Source organism: Artibeus jamaicensis, unplaced genomic scaffold (assembly GCF_021234435.1).
Source record: "Artibeus jamaicensis isolate MK-2021 breed Jamaican fruit bat unplaced genomic scaffold, CSHL_Jam_final contig_760, whole genome shotgun sequence".
In the NCBI taxonomy this organism is placed as follows: domain Eukaryota; kingdom Metazoa; phylum Chordata; class Mammalia; order Chiroptera; family Phyllostomidae; genus Artibeus; species Artibeus jamaicensis.
In genome coordinates this window covers 4,784,760-4,798,930 of record NW_026521955.1, presented here as the reverse complement: position 1 = coordinate 4,798,930, position 14,171 = coordinate 4,784,760, and the positions used below count along the sequence as shown (strand labels likewise).

At 39.0% G+C, this 14,171-nt stretch overlaps 1 pseudogene; it reads left to right on the top strand.

Annotated features, from left to right (window-relative positions):
- The first annotated feature begins 1,840 nt into the window (after positions 1-1,840).
- LOC119059288 (40S ribosomal protein SA-like) lies at positions 1,841-4,219 on the top strand (annotated as a pseudogene).
- Positions 4,220-14,171: the final 9,952 nt, after the last annotated feature.

The window sequence follows — 14,171 nt, the reverse complement described above, 5'->3', positions numbered from 1 at the left end:
ATTTAACACTATATATCATTTTTTCCATGTCTTCTGTACGGTAGTTCTTCTTGCTCCTCCTACCAATCATCTTCTTAACTCTACCCCAATATCCTCCACATTCCTCACTCTTTTCCTGACTGCTGAAATTCTTTCAATACAGAATGTTTGTTCCAACTCTCTTCTTAATTTTTAATTATTTTCCTCAAATTTTCCCTTTATTTCTTGACTTCAAATACTAACTATAATTTATGTTACTGTTACCAGTGGAGGAACCTATGTACTTGCCTGCCCCTTCTCTGCAAGAGAAGGTGCCCAACATTCTGCAGACTGTGCCAAGCAGCAGGGAAAAGGGTGCTCCTATGCAAGGGGCATAGAGCTTAGAGGCTTTTCTAATTAAGGCACTTCAGTCAGGTCAGTGGCATCGGGATCCCTGGTGGATACCGCAAACCACGGAGCTCACCTCCCCCCATGGGAGTGGGGGTTGGGCCCAGCTGCAGTAGAGCTTTCACTTGGAGATGGCAGAGCTGCCTCAGTGTAGCCTGAGGACCCAAGAGCAGAGAAGCCAGGCAGCCTCAGGATGCAGTAGAGTCAGGGGAATCTCCACCACTGGCCAGGGTGGCAGGATGGTGGCATGGCGAAGTTCTTATACTTAGTGCACCAAGGGCTAGAGGAATGAGTAGATAGGGTCCCAAGTGGGCTGACAGCTAGAGATATGAGTGCACAGAGCCCAAGCATGCTACAAGCTAGAAAGATAATTAAATAAGGGAGAAGGCTCTTGCCCCCTGCCCTTCTCCAGTAACAGATTGGAGATGGGACCAGGGGAAAGCAGGCATATGCTCCATAGAAGTCAGAATGGTGGCAGGGAGAGGGACTGGACCAAAGAGCCCTGTCAGTCTAGCCTGGGGAAAGAAGAGATTGTTTGGGAGGTAGATCTACCCAAAGCTCCCAAGAGTTTAGGAAGTTAAGTGGTCTTCTGAGAAAGCACCTGGCCTGTCCCACACCCAAACTAGTAGAAACCTACAGGAATGAAGAAACACCCTGTTGCTCATTGTCTGCTGCTGGGGGGCTGCACTCAGTGCACTGGCTTGTCCTCTCCATGGGCCACATGGCATTAGGAGACATGTGGCCCATGGCCTCCAGGAGGAAGTCTCTGTCTCTCTCTCTCTCTCTGTCTCTCTGCCTGGCAAAGCACTCACCAGTATGTTTGCATGCTCTCTTTTTGGGGAGCACATGACTTTGCAGCCCTACCAGCAGCATGACCCATGACTGTGCCAGCTCCACATGCAGTCTCCAGGGAGGAGTCAGTAGCTGGAAAGTAGCTGGGAACATGCTAAGCTACTTGAATGACTGCTTAGTAGCTCCAAAGGATAGTACTTTAAAAATGGAGCAGGCATTCTGGGCACTGCCATTTGTTCTGATATTTCTAAGGATGGCTGGGTTTGGTCTGGGTTTTATGGAGGAGTTGAGCTTTGAGATGGGGAGTCCCCCATTCTCCAAGATGGCACAGCATCCAAATAAAACCTCTTTTCTTTTCCATCAGCACCCACCTCACAAGTTTGACTTTCGTAGTGGCAGGTTTCTGAACCTCTGTTTTTCTTTTTGTTTGGTAACATTACACCAAACTATAAACCTCGGTAATTCTGATATTCCCACAACTACACAGTCATAGTCAGAATAGCCCTGTATATTTTAACTATTCATTAGATTTCTAGGTAGCATCAACATACACCAATTCACTGTTTTTCAAAGTCTGTCTCTATTTCTTATTTGTAATAATGATAACTGCTTTACCATGCTACCCAGAGAGCCCCCTGCCATTGTTCTGGGTCCCCACATAACTTAAAGGGAAACTTTCATAATGTTGGGAGCCCTTGATGTCCTACAAATGAGGGAGGCGGATGTCCCCGAATTCCTTGCAGCAGGAACCCATTTAGGTGGCACCAACCTTGACTTCCCAATGGAACAGTACATTTACAAAAGGGAGAGTGATGGCATCTATATCATAAATTTAAAGAGAACCTGGGAGAAGCTCCTGTTGGCAGCCCGTGCCATTGTGGCCATTGAAACCCTAGTGATGTCAGTGTCGTGTTGTCCAGGAACACTGGCCAGTGAGCTGTGCTGAAGTTTGCTGCTGCCAGTGGAGCCACTCCTGCTGCCGGCTGCTTCATTCCTAGAATCTTCACTAACTGGGTCCAGGCAGCCTTCCAAGAACTGATACTTCTAGTGGTGGTTACTAATCCCAGGGCTGACCATCAGCTTCCAACAGAAGCATCTTATGTTAACCTGCTGACTACTGCTGTGTGTAACACAGGCTCTCTTCTGCACTGGGTGGATATGCCATCCCTTGCAACTAAAAGGGGGCTCACTCAGTGGGTCTGATGTGGTAGATGCTGGCCTGGGAAGTACTGCACATGCATGGCACTAAGTCCCACGAACATCCATGGGAGGTCAAGCCTGATCTCTACTTCTACAGAGACCCTGAAGAAATTGAGAAGGAAGAGCAGGCTGCTGCTGAAAAGGCTGTGACCAAGGAGGAATTTCAGAGTGAATGGACTGCTGGGGCACCCGAGTTCACTGCTGCTCAGCCTGAGGTCACTGACTCATCTGAAGGTGCAGGTGGCCTCTGTGCCTATTCAGTAGTTCCCCACTGAAGCCTGGAGTGCTCAGCTGCACTGAAGGTCGGTCTGCAGCCTCCACTGCTCAGGCCACTGCACAAATAGGAAAAACACTTTCTTCAACTGTTCTTCCACAAACTCTTAACAAAATGGAAATAAAGTTGATAGAAAATAAAGTTTCTAAATAATAATAATAATAAATAATACTAACCGATACATATGTAGAACATATGTGCCAGATATTGCTTTCAGTGCTTCATATGCAGTAAGCTATTTAATCCTTAAAAGAACTTTATAATGTGGGGGTTATCATTATTTCCGCTTTACAAAATGATGGAGCTGAGACACAAAGAAGTTATTTGCCTGAGGTCACACAGCCATTTAGTGGTTAATCTAGCATTCACTATGGCTGCAGAATCCTGTCTTGATTGATACTCCCATAAACAGCCAGTTAGTACCATTTTCTTCTTCCCAGGAACATATATACATATGTGAATTCTATGTCAAAACTCTTCCATTAACCAAACTGTCACATATCATAATAATCAACAGAAGTAAATTAAATTTAATATAAACACTAAGTCCTTAGTTCTTACTGCTAGATTAATTAATGTGCTAGTGGTGATTAAATCAGCATAAATATCATAGCTGAATTTTATGAGAAAGATCAGAAAATGTTATGCCCTTAATAACCTCTGTAGCTATTCAAGCAAATGTAAAGCAATAAGGATAATTAAATCTTATGCTTGGGGAAGCACATGGCTTTGCTTAAGGAACAGGAAGAAAAATATGCCTCTATTATCCTCCCTAGAGAAGATCATTGGAAAAACTGAGCAGGTATATTAACAGGGTGGCAGGGGTAACATCTGCTGTTTTCTGAAGTATCAGTGAGGTAGAATTCACTGATTTCTATTTGATGTGGAATTACAATAACTTTCCTTCACAACAAGGTGGAAAGAAGCTGTTTTAATTTCACTTTAGTTTTAATTTACTAACTCGAGTACAAAAAATGTTACCTTGTAAGTGCACAAGATATTACATTTTAGAAATGTCTGGCAGGAAATGTATTAATGATTTTTAATTTTTGTTTTCAAAATTGATTTCAGTGATATTGAGTTCTCAGAGCAAAAGTGTACTTTTTTCCCCAGTTGTTCCCACACTGGTCTGAATCTGAATTATCAATGGACTACTGCGGGCAGCAGAAGTAAACATGATGCATCTGAAATACCAAGCCAGTTACAGAGCAAAATGCTTAATTATAACTCATTAAAAACTGTACTATTTTTAATACTTTAAGAGTAAAGATGGTCTGGCATTGGCAGCAATTATCTTAGCAGACTGTATAGAAAATTCAAATGTAATGTCTGAAAAAATGAAAATTTCTAACTTTAAATATACACCTGTGTGCAAAGTTACTAATCTACTTACTTTAATGGTCTCATATACTCACAGAAATAAGTTTTTTTAGGCTGAAGAACTCTCTAATTTAAGTTCTTAATTTCATGTTGTAAGTATATTTTTATTTTAATACTTTTCTAAAATTTAATTTTATTTCTATCTGCCCTCTTTTTTTTTTTCACAGATGGGCCTCTGGGCTGTGCCAATTTGCATATCTGAATTAATGCACCAAAAAATGTTTGAAAATCTAATCTTATTAAATGTCTTTAAATTCAACACTTCCCCCTGACTGGTTAGACCTTATTAATTAACCCACATGTTATCAAAGCCTCATGCTGGCTGCACTTGTTGTCTCTTGGGGTCAAATTGACCAACTGGCTTCCTTAAACAAACACAGCACTTGGAAGACTCAGTTATATTTCCAAAATATCTCATTTTTCCACTAACAGGAGACTCCATGTATTATAGAATTTACTGGTTGACTAATTGCTTAAGAGTTGACAGTTATTGAGCTAAGGATTTTTCATCTCATTTTCTCTCCCCTGAGTAAATCTTTCTTTATAAGCAAGTTTAAAAAGGAAAGTAAAATGATTTATACATTCCATATGCTGCGATTGCACTAATGGTAACTCCTTTGAGTAGTAATGGGCCTAAGGAAAGGGGAAGGAAAAAACTGACAGTTGACTATAAAAACATATTAAAATATTAACAACATTTCTTTCAATGAATAAAAACACAAATAAATACTAATGGCTTTATACAAGCAAAAGGGGAAAATGTCCAAAGTGTAGATATTGTGTAAACTGTATGGAATATATTTATTTATATTTAAATGTATAAATATATTTAAAAACTGTGACTTGTCCTGTCGATTATATATGGGACATGATTAGTGATAAAATTAAGCAATAAACTACTATCGTTTACTCAAATGATTCTCCACTTCTCAGCATTAATGAGTTCAAGATGGGAGATGATTTTCAGAGCTACCTGAGACTAAGAAATCGACCCCAGGGCCACAGTTATTCTAGAGAAAAGAGTTATAGATGAAAACTTCTGAGTAGAACAGCTAAGATAAGACATGTGACCATCTCCCCTTGGGACTAGCCCTTGTGCATCCCTGGACCTTACACATCCAGATCAATGTTTATGGAATTCTGGCCTTTACCATCAATAAAGGTCTCCTTATGCATGAAGCTCCAAGAGAAGATCTGGGGAAAGCCCGCTTGCCCACCTTTTCTTAACAGACAGATAGATATAGTCAAGGCTTCCTTTTGCCATTGTGTGGATAGGAATACGTGACAATAGAGATTCTAAATCCTCATCACCTCTAAACCTCTGAGCATGAATCTTAGGGACAGAAAGTCCAGTGTAAGTTTTGTTCCAGTGTAAGGTAAGCAATTTGTTATCATTGCTTAGTAATATTAACCTACTGAAATTCCTTTTTGCTCCTTTTTGTAGCAGATGTAACCAAAAATTTTTATTTACATGGAAAAGCTATTAATAGCTTATTATGTACAACCAGAGTTTATGATGCACACTGCCCCCAATCCCCAACCCCAAATGTGTTTGTGTCTGTTTATGTGTGTGGTAAAGGGAAGGATCAGGTCCTTTTTAAAACTTGTGATATTTTTCTAAAAAATGGTGCAATATTGGCTAAATGTGACTGTCTAATAGTTACAATAGAGTGATTAACAGAATATCACAAGTGCTATTACAAGTGTTGCGATGGCAACTCATTCCTGGTACCAACTTTTGTAGCGATCAACTATTGCCATAATAACATGTACACAATGATGGTTGAATGGTCATTTCAAAAAATTAAAATATAAAACCAAAATTAATATTGACAAACTACAGTATCTGCTTAGCAAATGGAAATTCTTAACAAATGGATATTTTCAAGAAACATTTAAAGAGGAAAACCTTGCCTAAAACATTTTATTAAATATGCTATGGTAATTAATATGCTCTTTTCTTAGTAAGTTATATTATGTTCTTATAATTAGTAATACAAAAGCTTAATGACCAGAATTTATAGTTGAAATTAGAAGATATCACTAGCATAGCTATACAAGCACACCATTATGTCATTAAAAATAGGATATTTTAACAGCCTGAATTTCTGTGTTGATGGTGGAATTATAAGAACAAAATTATAGTTATAATACTTCATCAGCTTTCAAAATCTTTGTGTGTCATCATGACTATTTATTGCATCAGTAAAAATGCTGCTTTTTTAATATGCCAAAAATAGGTATATGTAAATTAAAACTGGCAATTTAGTTGAGAACAACATGGACAACAATATATTGAATCATTATAGGGTGTCAAGTATATGTTAGAGATTTGCATAGAATACATTGTGTATTCATTACAACACTATTAGGTACATATTATTACCATTATTTCAAATATAAAGTATAACCAAGAGTTAGTAAGTATTTAAAATCCTGGTTTAGCTACTCAATATACTCTTAACCATGAGGTTATGATCATGTCTTCCCAATAGCATCTAATTCTTTCCCCTTTAATCATCACAGGAATTGCAAAAAAAAACCACCAATTATAAAAGAGAACACAAAGGCCAGGATCTCATGACCTGCATGAGGTCTAGATGCAGTGTCTCTTGATCTGAAGACCTCTGAATTAAAAAGTCAAATTGTCTGTCATATAATAGTCATATAGAGAGAGACAGGATAATGACAACAACTCTTACCAACAGGGGAAGAATGGAGGTATTTAGCAGTCACTGCTCCGTGACAGTTCTGAAATCCCACTTGGTAGTACTTGGGGCTAGAACATATTTCTTGATACAAGTTCTGCCAGTACATCTATACCATTGTTTTCAACTCTCCCTTCTCAGCGGTTTTTTTTTTTAATCTTCTTTGACCAATTATGAAGAGAGGATTGGAAGATATGTCATTTTTGGCACTCTGTCAATTACTTGCAGAAATTTGAACCCAAAAATTATATGACAACTCATGAACTCTCAACCTAAGGCGATGGTATGTTATGCTGGCACAGTTTCATTTTACAAGATTATGAGTTTTCTATGTATTTTTTCAGGTCTACTCTGCCAAAATCTATATCCGTAATTCTTTGCACAAGCCTCTCTCTCTAGATTAAAATATGTGTTTTTTGATGTATCTGTTTCAGTAAAAATACTAGTGAATTCACTATAACATCACTTTTCTTTTACTGAATGGTATATTAGTTATTTTAGAAGCATGATAGACAAGGCATGTAATTATTTTAGAAGTTTGAACAATAGGTTTGCTGACAACATCCCTCATTGGATCTTTACCCTCAGGTAATTTTTCATAGTAACCTCTTTTCTTTGCGGCTATATCTTAATGACTGCATCTATAATTTTGTGAAAATAATTTTATGTACTTACCCTGAAATTCTGAACTGCCTCTAGTACTGTAACAGGGTGCAGCCAAAGTGGGAGGTTGGCAAATGGGGATTTGTAATGGGGTCCAGAGCTCAGGGTGTTCAGGAAATATTAGAAAAATATATATATAGAGAGAGAGAAAGGTAGACAGATAGATAGATAGATAGATAGATAGATAGATAGATAGATAGATAGATAGATACATAGATAGATATCCTCTCCCCCACAACTCTGAGCTGGGAGATGGGACACATGGAGCAGGGCCATTGAGAGTTCTTTCACATAGCAACATTTTGCAGAAAATCTTCATCCCAAATCTTCGTCCACCCTTATGACCGCATCCTTGCCAGAATGGTCATTTAACATATCTAAAACCTTTAACTGGTTTCATACATATGTTAAATAGTTGTGGCCATGCTTTGAGCCAGGGGGATGGGAGTAACTTCAACCTATGGTGTAACTGGGAGGCAACTCCCTCTGAGTACAGCACCTTCGTAAAAGCTTGAAGATGATTGGTTCCACCCCATGGGGCCACACCTGCCCGGACTCGCTATGGCAGCCTAGTTATGCTGGAAGAATAGGGAATGCTGGCAGGTATAACTGATTGTGTGAGGAGTCAGAAATGGTGCTGCAAGGAAAGACTGGCACTGGGATTTAAAAACCTAGGTTCAGCAGCCATGTGGGGGCTTTTCAGGACCACGCAGCTTTGACAAAAGTTGGGACCGTGCAGTTTTAGGGTGCTCCCTTTTTGCCACGTGGCTTAGGAAGCAGGAGAGACTTTGCCTGAAAGAAAAGCAATAAAACAATTCTTGTTGATGAGCCATGAGAAGGTGGCTTTGGATTAACTGGAGATCACAGCAGCAACACAGTTGATGGTGCCAGAACTGAGGGGCTACTTGAATCACAGACTTCTACTTCTTTTCCTGAGATACAGTACCTGGAACTGGGCAAAGGGTTGAAGGAAGGACTGTGCATTTGTGGGTATTCTAAAGAACATTAGTGTTTTAATAAAGACATTAAGTCATTACTTTAAGTCTATATAAGTTTTTAAATAAATAATCCCTTTCCTTTTCACCAATCTCTGGCATTGAGAGACATTTTTCCCCGATTGCAGGGCAAGATGAACCTAGTCCAGGTGGAGGGGGACCCCAGGGCACAAGGGTGGGTCCATTCAGTAATAGCATATCATTCATCACCTGCCCCAGGTCTGTTCTGTAACATTACTTTTAATTGCTGATTAAAAACTAGATATTTCTCTTCAGATTTCATCATTTTATCTTAATACCCACATATATTTATCAGGTACATATTTCAGGCAATAATTTTAGTTTTCAATTCTACATACCAAAAGTCACACTTTTTCTAGTGTTCCATTATAGCTTCACTGCTTTTCTGGTCATTTATATTACTGTTCCCTCAGCCTATAGCCTTGATCACAACCATATTTGAGGTTATTGTCACAATGGCACCTCATTCCTGGGACCACCTTTTATAATGGTCAGCTATTGCCAAAATAAAGCTGCATACTCTATCACCCCAAAATTCACTGGCTTAAAATAACAATTTCTTATCATTATTCATATTTTGCAAGTCATATGAGAGTGTCTCTGCAGGGACCTAAGTCTCTACAGGACCTAAGTAAGGTAGCTCCCAGCTGCATGTTTGGTTAGTCTCTTCTGTATATACCTCATTCCTCTGAAACCAGCGGGATTCCTGAGGCTATTTGTTCTCATGTCTCAAGTATAAAATGGCAACCACAAGTATAAAATTTAACCACACAAGCACAATTCAAACTTTTGTTTCAGTCACTTCTGCTACTATCCCATTGTCAAACAAATTAATGGCCAAGTTCACAGTCAAGAGGCAGAGAAGTACCCCTTGAATTAGGATATACAAAGTCACATGGCAAGGATGCAGTCATAAGGGTGGATGAAGATTTGGGGCCCAAAGCTTTTTCTGGCACAGCCAGTCTTCACCTCCTTAGCTCTGGCCACAACATTTCTAGTAAAGGAGAATGAAGTTTGCATTTGTTTATTTTGTTAGCAATTTTACAATGTTTACCTATGGTGACACTATTGCAAGGTCTTGATTCTTAAATCAGCCTACGAAAATGTATATAAAGAAATCATATTTTAGGCTTGCAAAACTTTCCACTCCCTTAAAAAAGCACTGGCTAAATTTCAGTATGTTCATATCATACTCTCAGGTAAGCTGCCTTAATAGACATATAGCCTTGCACGGCATTCTATGAAAATATCAGAATGAGCAGGTGCCTTTCTATGAGCAACAGATCATTTACCATGTCTATCTCATGGTAGACATGGTAAGACTATCTCATATCATTGGGAAAATTTTGACTTTGCCTCCAATTGATGATCCTGTCAATAATCTGATCAATGCGTGCCTATGATAGGTAGGGGTTTTAGACCACATGTGTGAGATGATCATAATTTTCAAAGCAGTAAATTTTTGTGAAAAGAACTGAATTTATGCTACATATGTAAGATGCATCTGGATTTTCATAACCAACTCTTTTGAGTGTAAGAAATGAGGATAACAGCCCTTTTCCTGATAGCATATTCCAAATTGTGTGTTTATCTGTTCAGAAGTTGTTCAGATCAATTTTTGGTGATACCCAGACACAAGCATCTTGTTGATTGTGCAGTGTTGGCCCTTGTACAAAGTCTACTGCAAAAGATGTTTCTGGGAAGCATCTTGGTGATATAAAATTCCTATATAGTTTGTATCAAGCAAAGATAAGATGTGCAGTGGCTCTTCTGTTATTCTTATGTATCACATTATTCTTCATCAAAAAATATTTTGAAGAAGTCACTTTATTGCCAAAGCCTGAAATTGGAGAATAGAATAATTTCCCACTTAATCTGTCACTGCCAAGGTTATAACTCACCATTTGCCTTATTATCATCTATTTATTTGCTTTGTTGTCAAGTACAGCCAAAAATATAAAGACTTCTAATTTTCTTTCTACTGCATCTGCTCTTAGAGATATGGGTCATTTTGCAGCTGCAACTATGGAAGCCATCATTTACCTGGCAGACATCTCAGGATCTTATACAGCTGGAGGCATGTAATCATTTACCAATGGAGAGGGGAAAGTAGCAGTGAATGGCGTTAGAGCAATAGGGTAATGATAATGGCAACATGGAGCCTTAAAATACTGTGTTAGATCTTTACACATATATCTGTATGTATTGTGAACCCAACTGGAAGCTGTGAGTGGTAGAATTGGGCAGAACATCAAGCAAGTAGCTATTGTTAAGTGTTTAACTTACACATGACATAGTGATAAGAAATGAATTATTTATCTTGGCAAATCAAAGAATCCCTTCTCATTATGGAGTAGACACTTTGAAGGAACATCAAATTCCCTGAAGGACTGTAGTGGATGCCAAATTTGTACCCAGTATTTGCTTTTTCCTGTACCCAGCAAAGAGCAAATACTGAAAAAATAGCACCACTCCTCTTTCTCCCTGTCTCTCTTCTTCTTCATTGTTTTTCTTCTACTCATTCCAGAATATCTTCCTTGTGTATTTCCCTTATCCCCTCATATTCCCCCAAATCTGGGGGATACAAGACATCAGATAGAATAATACACATTAGATAGAATAATTATTTGGTGAGGATACAGAATTGAACCCTAGAAAGAAAACAGTAAAAACACCTGAGACTTAAACATAAATACCTAGGGATTTAAATATACGGCTGAACAAGTCAATATCTATATAATAGACTATATCTTGTGGGCATATGAACAGCACTAGCATACAAAGTTATGCAACATCCTGGTGTTAATAGCTTAGCTTTGAATAGCTGTTCTATTAGACATTCATGTGATCATAACACAATGTGAAAATAAATTTATAACTTTAAATAATATCTCATATTCGATTTATGGCCCACCCTTATTTTAAGCGCTTATTTAAAGCAACTAGAGAAACATGTTATAGAAAAAATACTGGACTATGTATTCAATCCCAAAAGAACAAATTACAGCCAGTCTATTTCAAGTCTTTTTCTTAGTAGCTGAAGGACAAATGAACAGATACATTTTGTTAACATTCACTTCTATAAAATATAGATTTGAGAGTTCTTTGAGAAAAAGGGACTATTGGGCAGTGCTTTCCCCTCATAAATGCAGATTTTAAAAATGTGGTCTTTCCCTATAAAGGTAAAAGATCATTGTCTAGAGCTTTAAATAGCTCAGAGCTTTATTTTCCCAGATTATAAAACGTTAGAAGCTAGGCAGTTGCTGGCTTTAATATTAACTAGTCATGGCTGTTAGGGCGCAGGAGTGGGATCATCTTCCCTTTACCTTCATAATGTGAAGATAGGAAAGAAAGATGCTGCAGCTCCAATTCTCACGTTAGTATTTGAACCAAGAACAAGGAGGAGGGGCAAGCCCTGGCCAAGGTGCTCAGTTGTTTAAGTCATTGTCCCAATGCACCAAGGTTGTGGGTTCAATCCTGGGTCAGGGTTATATGCAAGGATCAAACAATGAATGAATAAATAAGAGAGTTAGGGTTAGGGGTAGTGGACAAATTTAATTAGAAAATATTTGAAATACTACTAGAAGAATGTTATTCTTTGTATGTAAATATTTAGTTTAACCAAAACCATTTATTGAAGCTGTCTTTTCCGATGAGTATTCTTGGCTCCTGTCAAAATTAACTGGTCGTGTATATGGGGGTTTATTTCTGGGCTCTTGATTCTGTTCCACTGGTCTACATGTCTGTTTGTGTGCCACTCTCAAAGATACTGTTCGATTAGTATAGCCTTGTGGTATAGTTTCAAATCAGGAAGCATGATTCTTTATCAAAACCGTTTTCACTATTCAGGTTTGTGAATGGTTTCTTACAAATTTTAGGAATGTTTTCTTCTATTTCTATGAAAAATGCCATCGGAATTTTTATTGGAATTGCACTGAATCTGTAGGTCATCTGCATTGTGACAAGGGCTAACCACATATGTGTTCTCAATGGTGGGAGCCAGTGATGGGAATTGGGACTAGCAGAAAGCAAGTGTGTGGCTACCGAGGCTAGCTGCCTACACGTGTGGTGGTGCAGGCTGTGGTCAGCCGGCAGGGCAGCCCCTTGCACCCAAGCAGCTACAGGGGCCAGCCATAGTTTCAGCCTGTAGTCATGGAGCATCAGGGACTAGCCATGGGCACGTGCATGGCAGTGGACGCTAGTGACAAAAGTTGGCACTGGTGATATGCAGGTGTACAACATCAGTGGCTGGCTGCAGGCACTGGTGGCACTGTACGCCAGTGACAGGAGTTAAGACAGGATCCAGGCCCATGAGCAGCTTTGTTGACCTTGGTTGTTGGTGTGCACTGTGCAGCTGCAGGGGCTGGCTATGGGCAGACACACAGCAGTGGAGGCCAGTGACAGGAGTTGAGGCTGGGGGCATGCAGGTGCATAGCTGTAGGGGCTAGCCTTGAGTACGTGTGGCAGTACGAGCTGGTGACATGAATCAGGACTGAGTCCAGGCCCAAGAGTAGCTTCAAGGGCAAGGCCAAGGCCCTGAAGCTACTCTTTGTCTGCCAGCATGCATTTGTGTGACTACAGAGGTTCCCCTTCAGGACACAATGCAGCGGAGTCTGGTGACGGGAGTCGGGGTTGAAGGCAAACAGGTATGTAGCTACAGGATCCATTCATAGGCACACGTAACAATGTAGGCCAGTAACAGGATCCAGGGCCAGAGAAGGACCACAAGCCTGAAGCCACTTCTTAATTATGATCATTCCTTCTTTCTTTAGGTCAAGCCGAACTGGCTTGAAAAGTTGCTAAAATAATACAGAATGAAAAACTTAATGAGGGAGGAAAATTCAATATTCACAGCAGTCAATACTAACTAGAGAAGAGCACCACAAAGAGAGGATGATGTTATATAAGAGGAAAAATGCAAAAATAGAAGTAGAATTTTAAAGAATAAATAGACTGCATTGTCTAAATTTTACTCTGCCTGGTGACATGACATTACTTTGGCTTTTCCTTTAGGACATACGGTATTATGCTGAAATAAGCCGGATATTCTGAAAAGTTTTTGTACAGGTAAAGCCATCTGGTTGTTAATTTGCCTTGAGATTTCTGGGAGGTGCGGAGGGCAAAGCGGCAGATGTCATCAGTGAACTGTGGAGAGGCAATAATCAAATCATCTCCCCCCTGGTTTAACGTAGGAAACAGAGAAAATGGCATAAGCACAGGAAGAGAAATTTAAAGGTCCTCATAATTTGGATCTGAAAGCAAAGAAGATTATTTGGTGGAGCTTCAAGAGTCATTAAAATATCTACTAAATAAGGACAAATAAATTATGTTGATTTCTATTGGGATATAGAGTCATGTCCATTCACACACACAGTGGTCTACCAAATAAGGACATTATTAATATTACCTTATATTAATTAAATAATTAAATATTATTACTATTTTCTTATATTAATAAATAGTGGAATATTGTCTTTTAAAGCAGTGGCTCTCAACTGAGGGTGAATTTACCCCCCAAGGGGACATTTTTCAGAGGACATTTGTCAAAAATGCAGACGTTCTTGCTTGTCACAACTGAAAGGTGCCACTGGCATCTAGTGGGTAAGCTAGCAATGCTGCTAAATAGCCTGCAATGCATAGAACACCTGCCTACAGTAAAGAAATTTTTGCCCCAAAATGTTACTATTGACATTTTGAGAAGTTCTGATTTAACAAAAACATTGTATTTTTATTATTTAAAAAATGTGAACTATAACACAATCTAGAATTTTT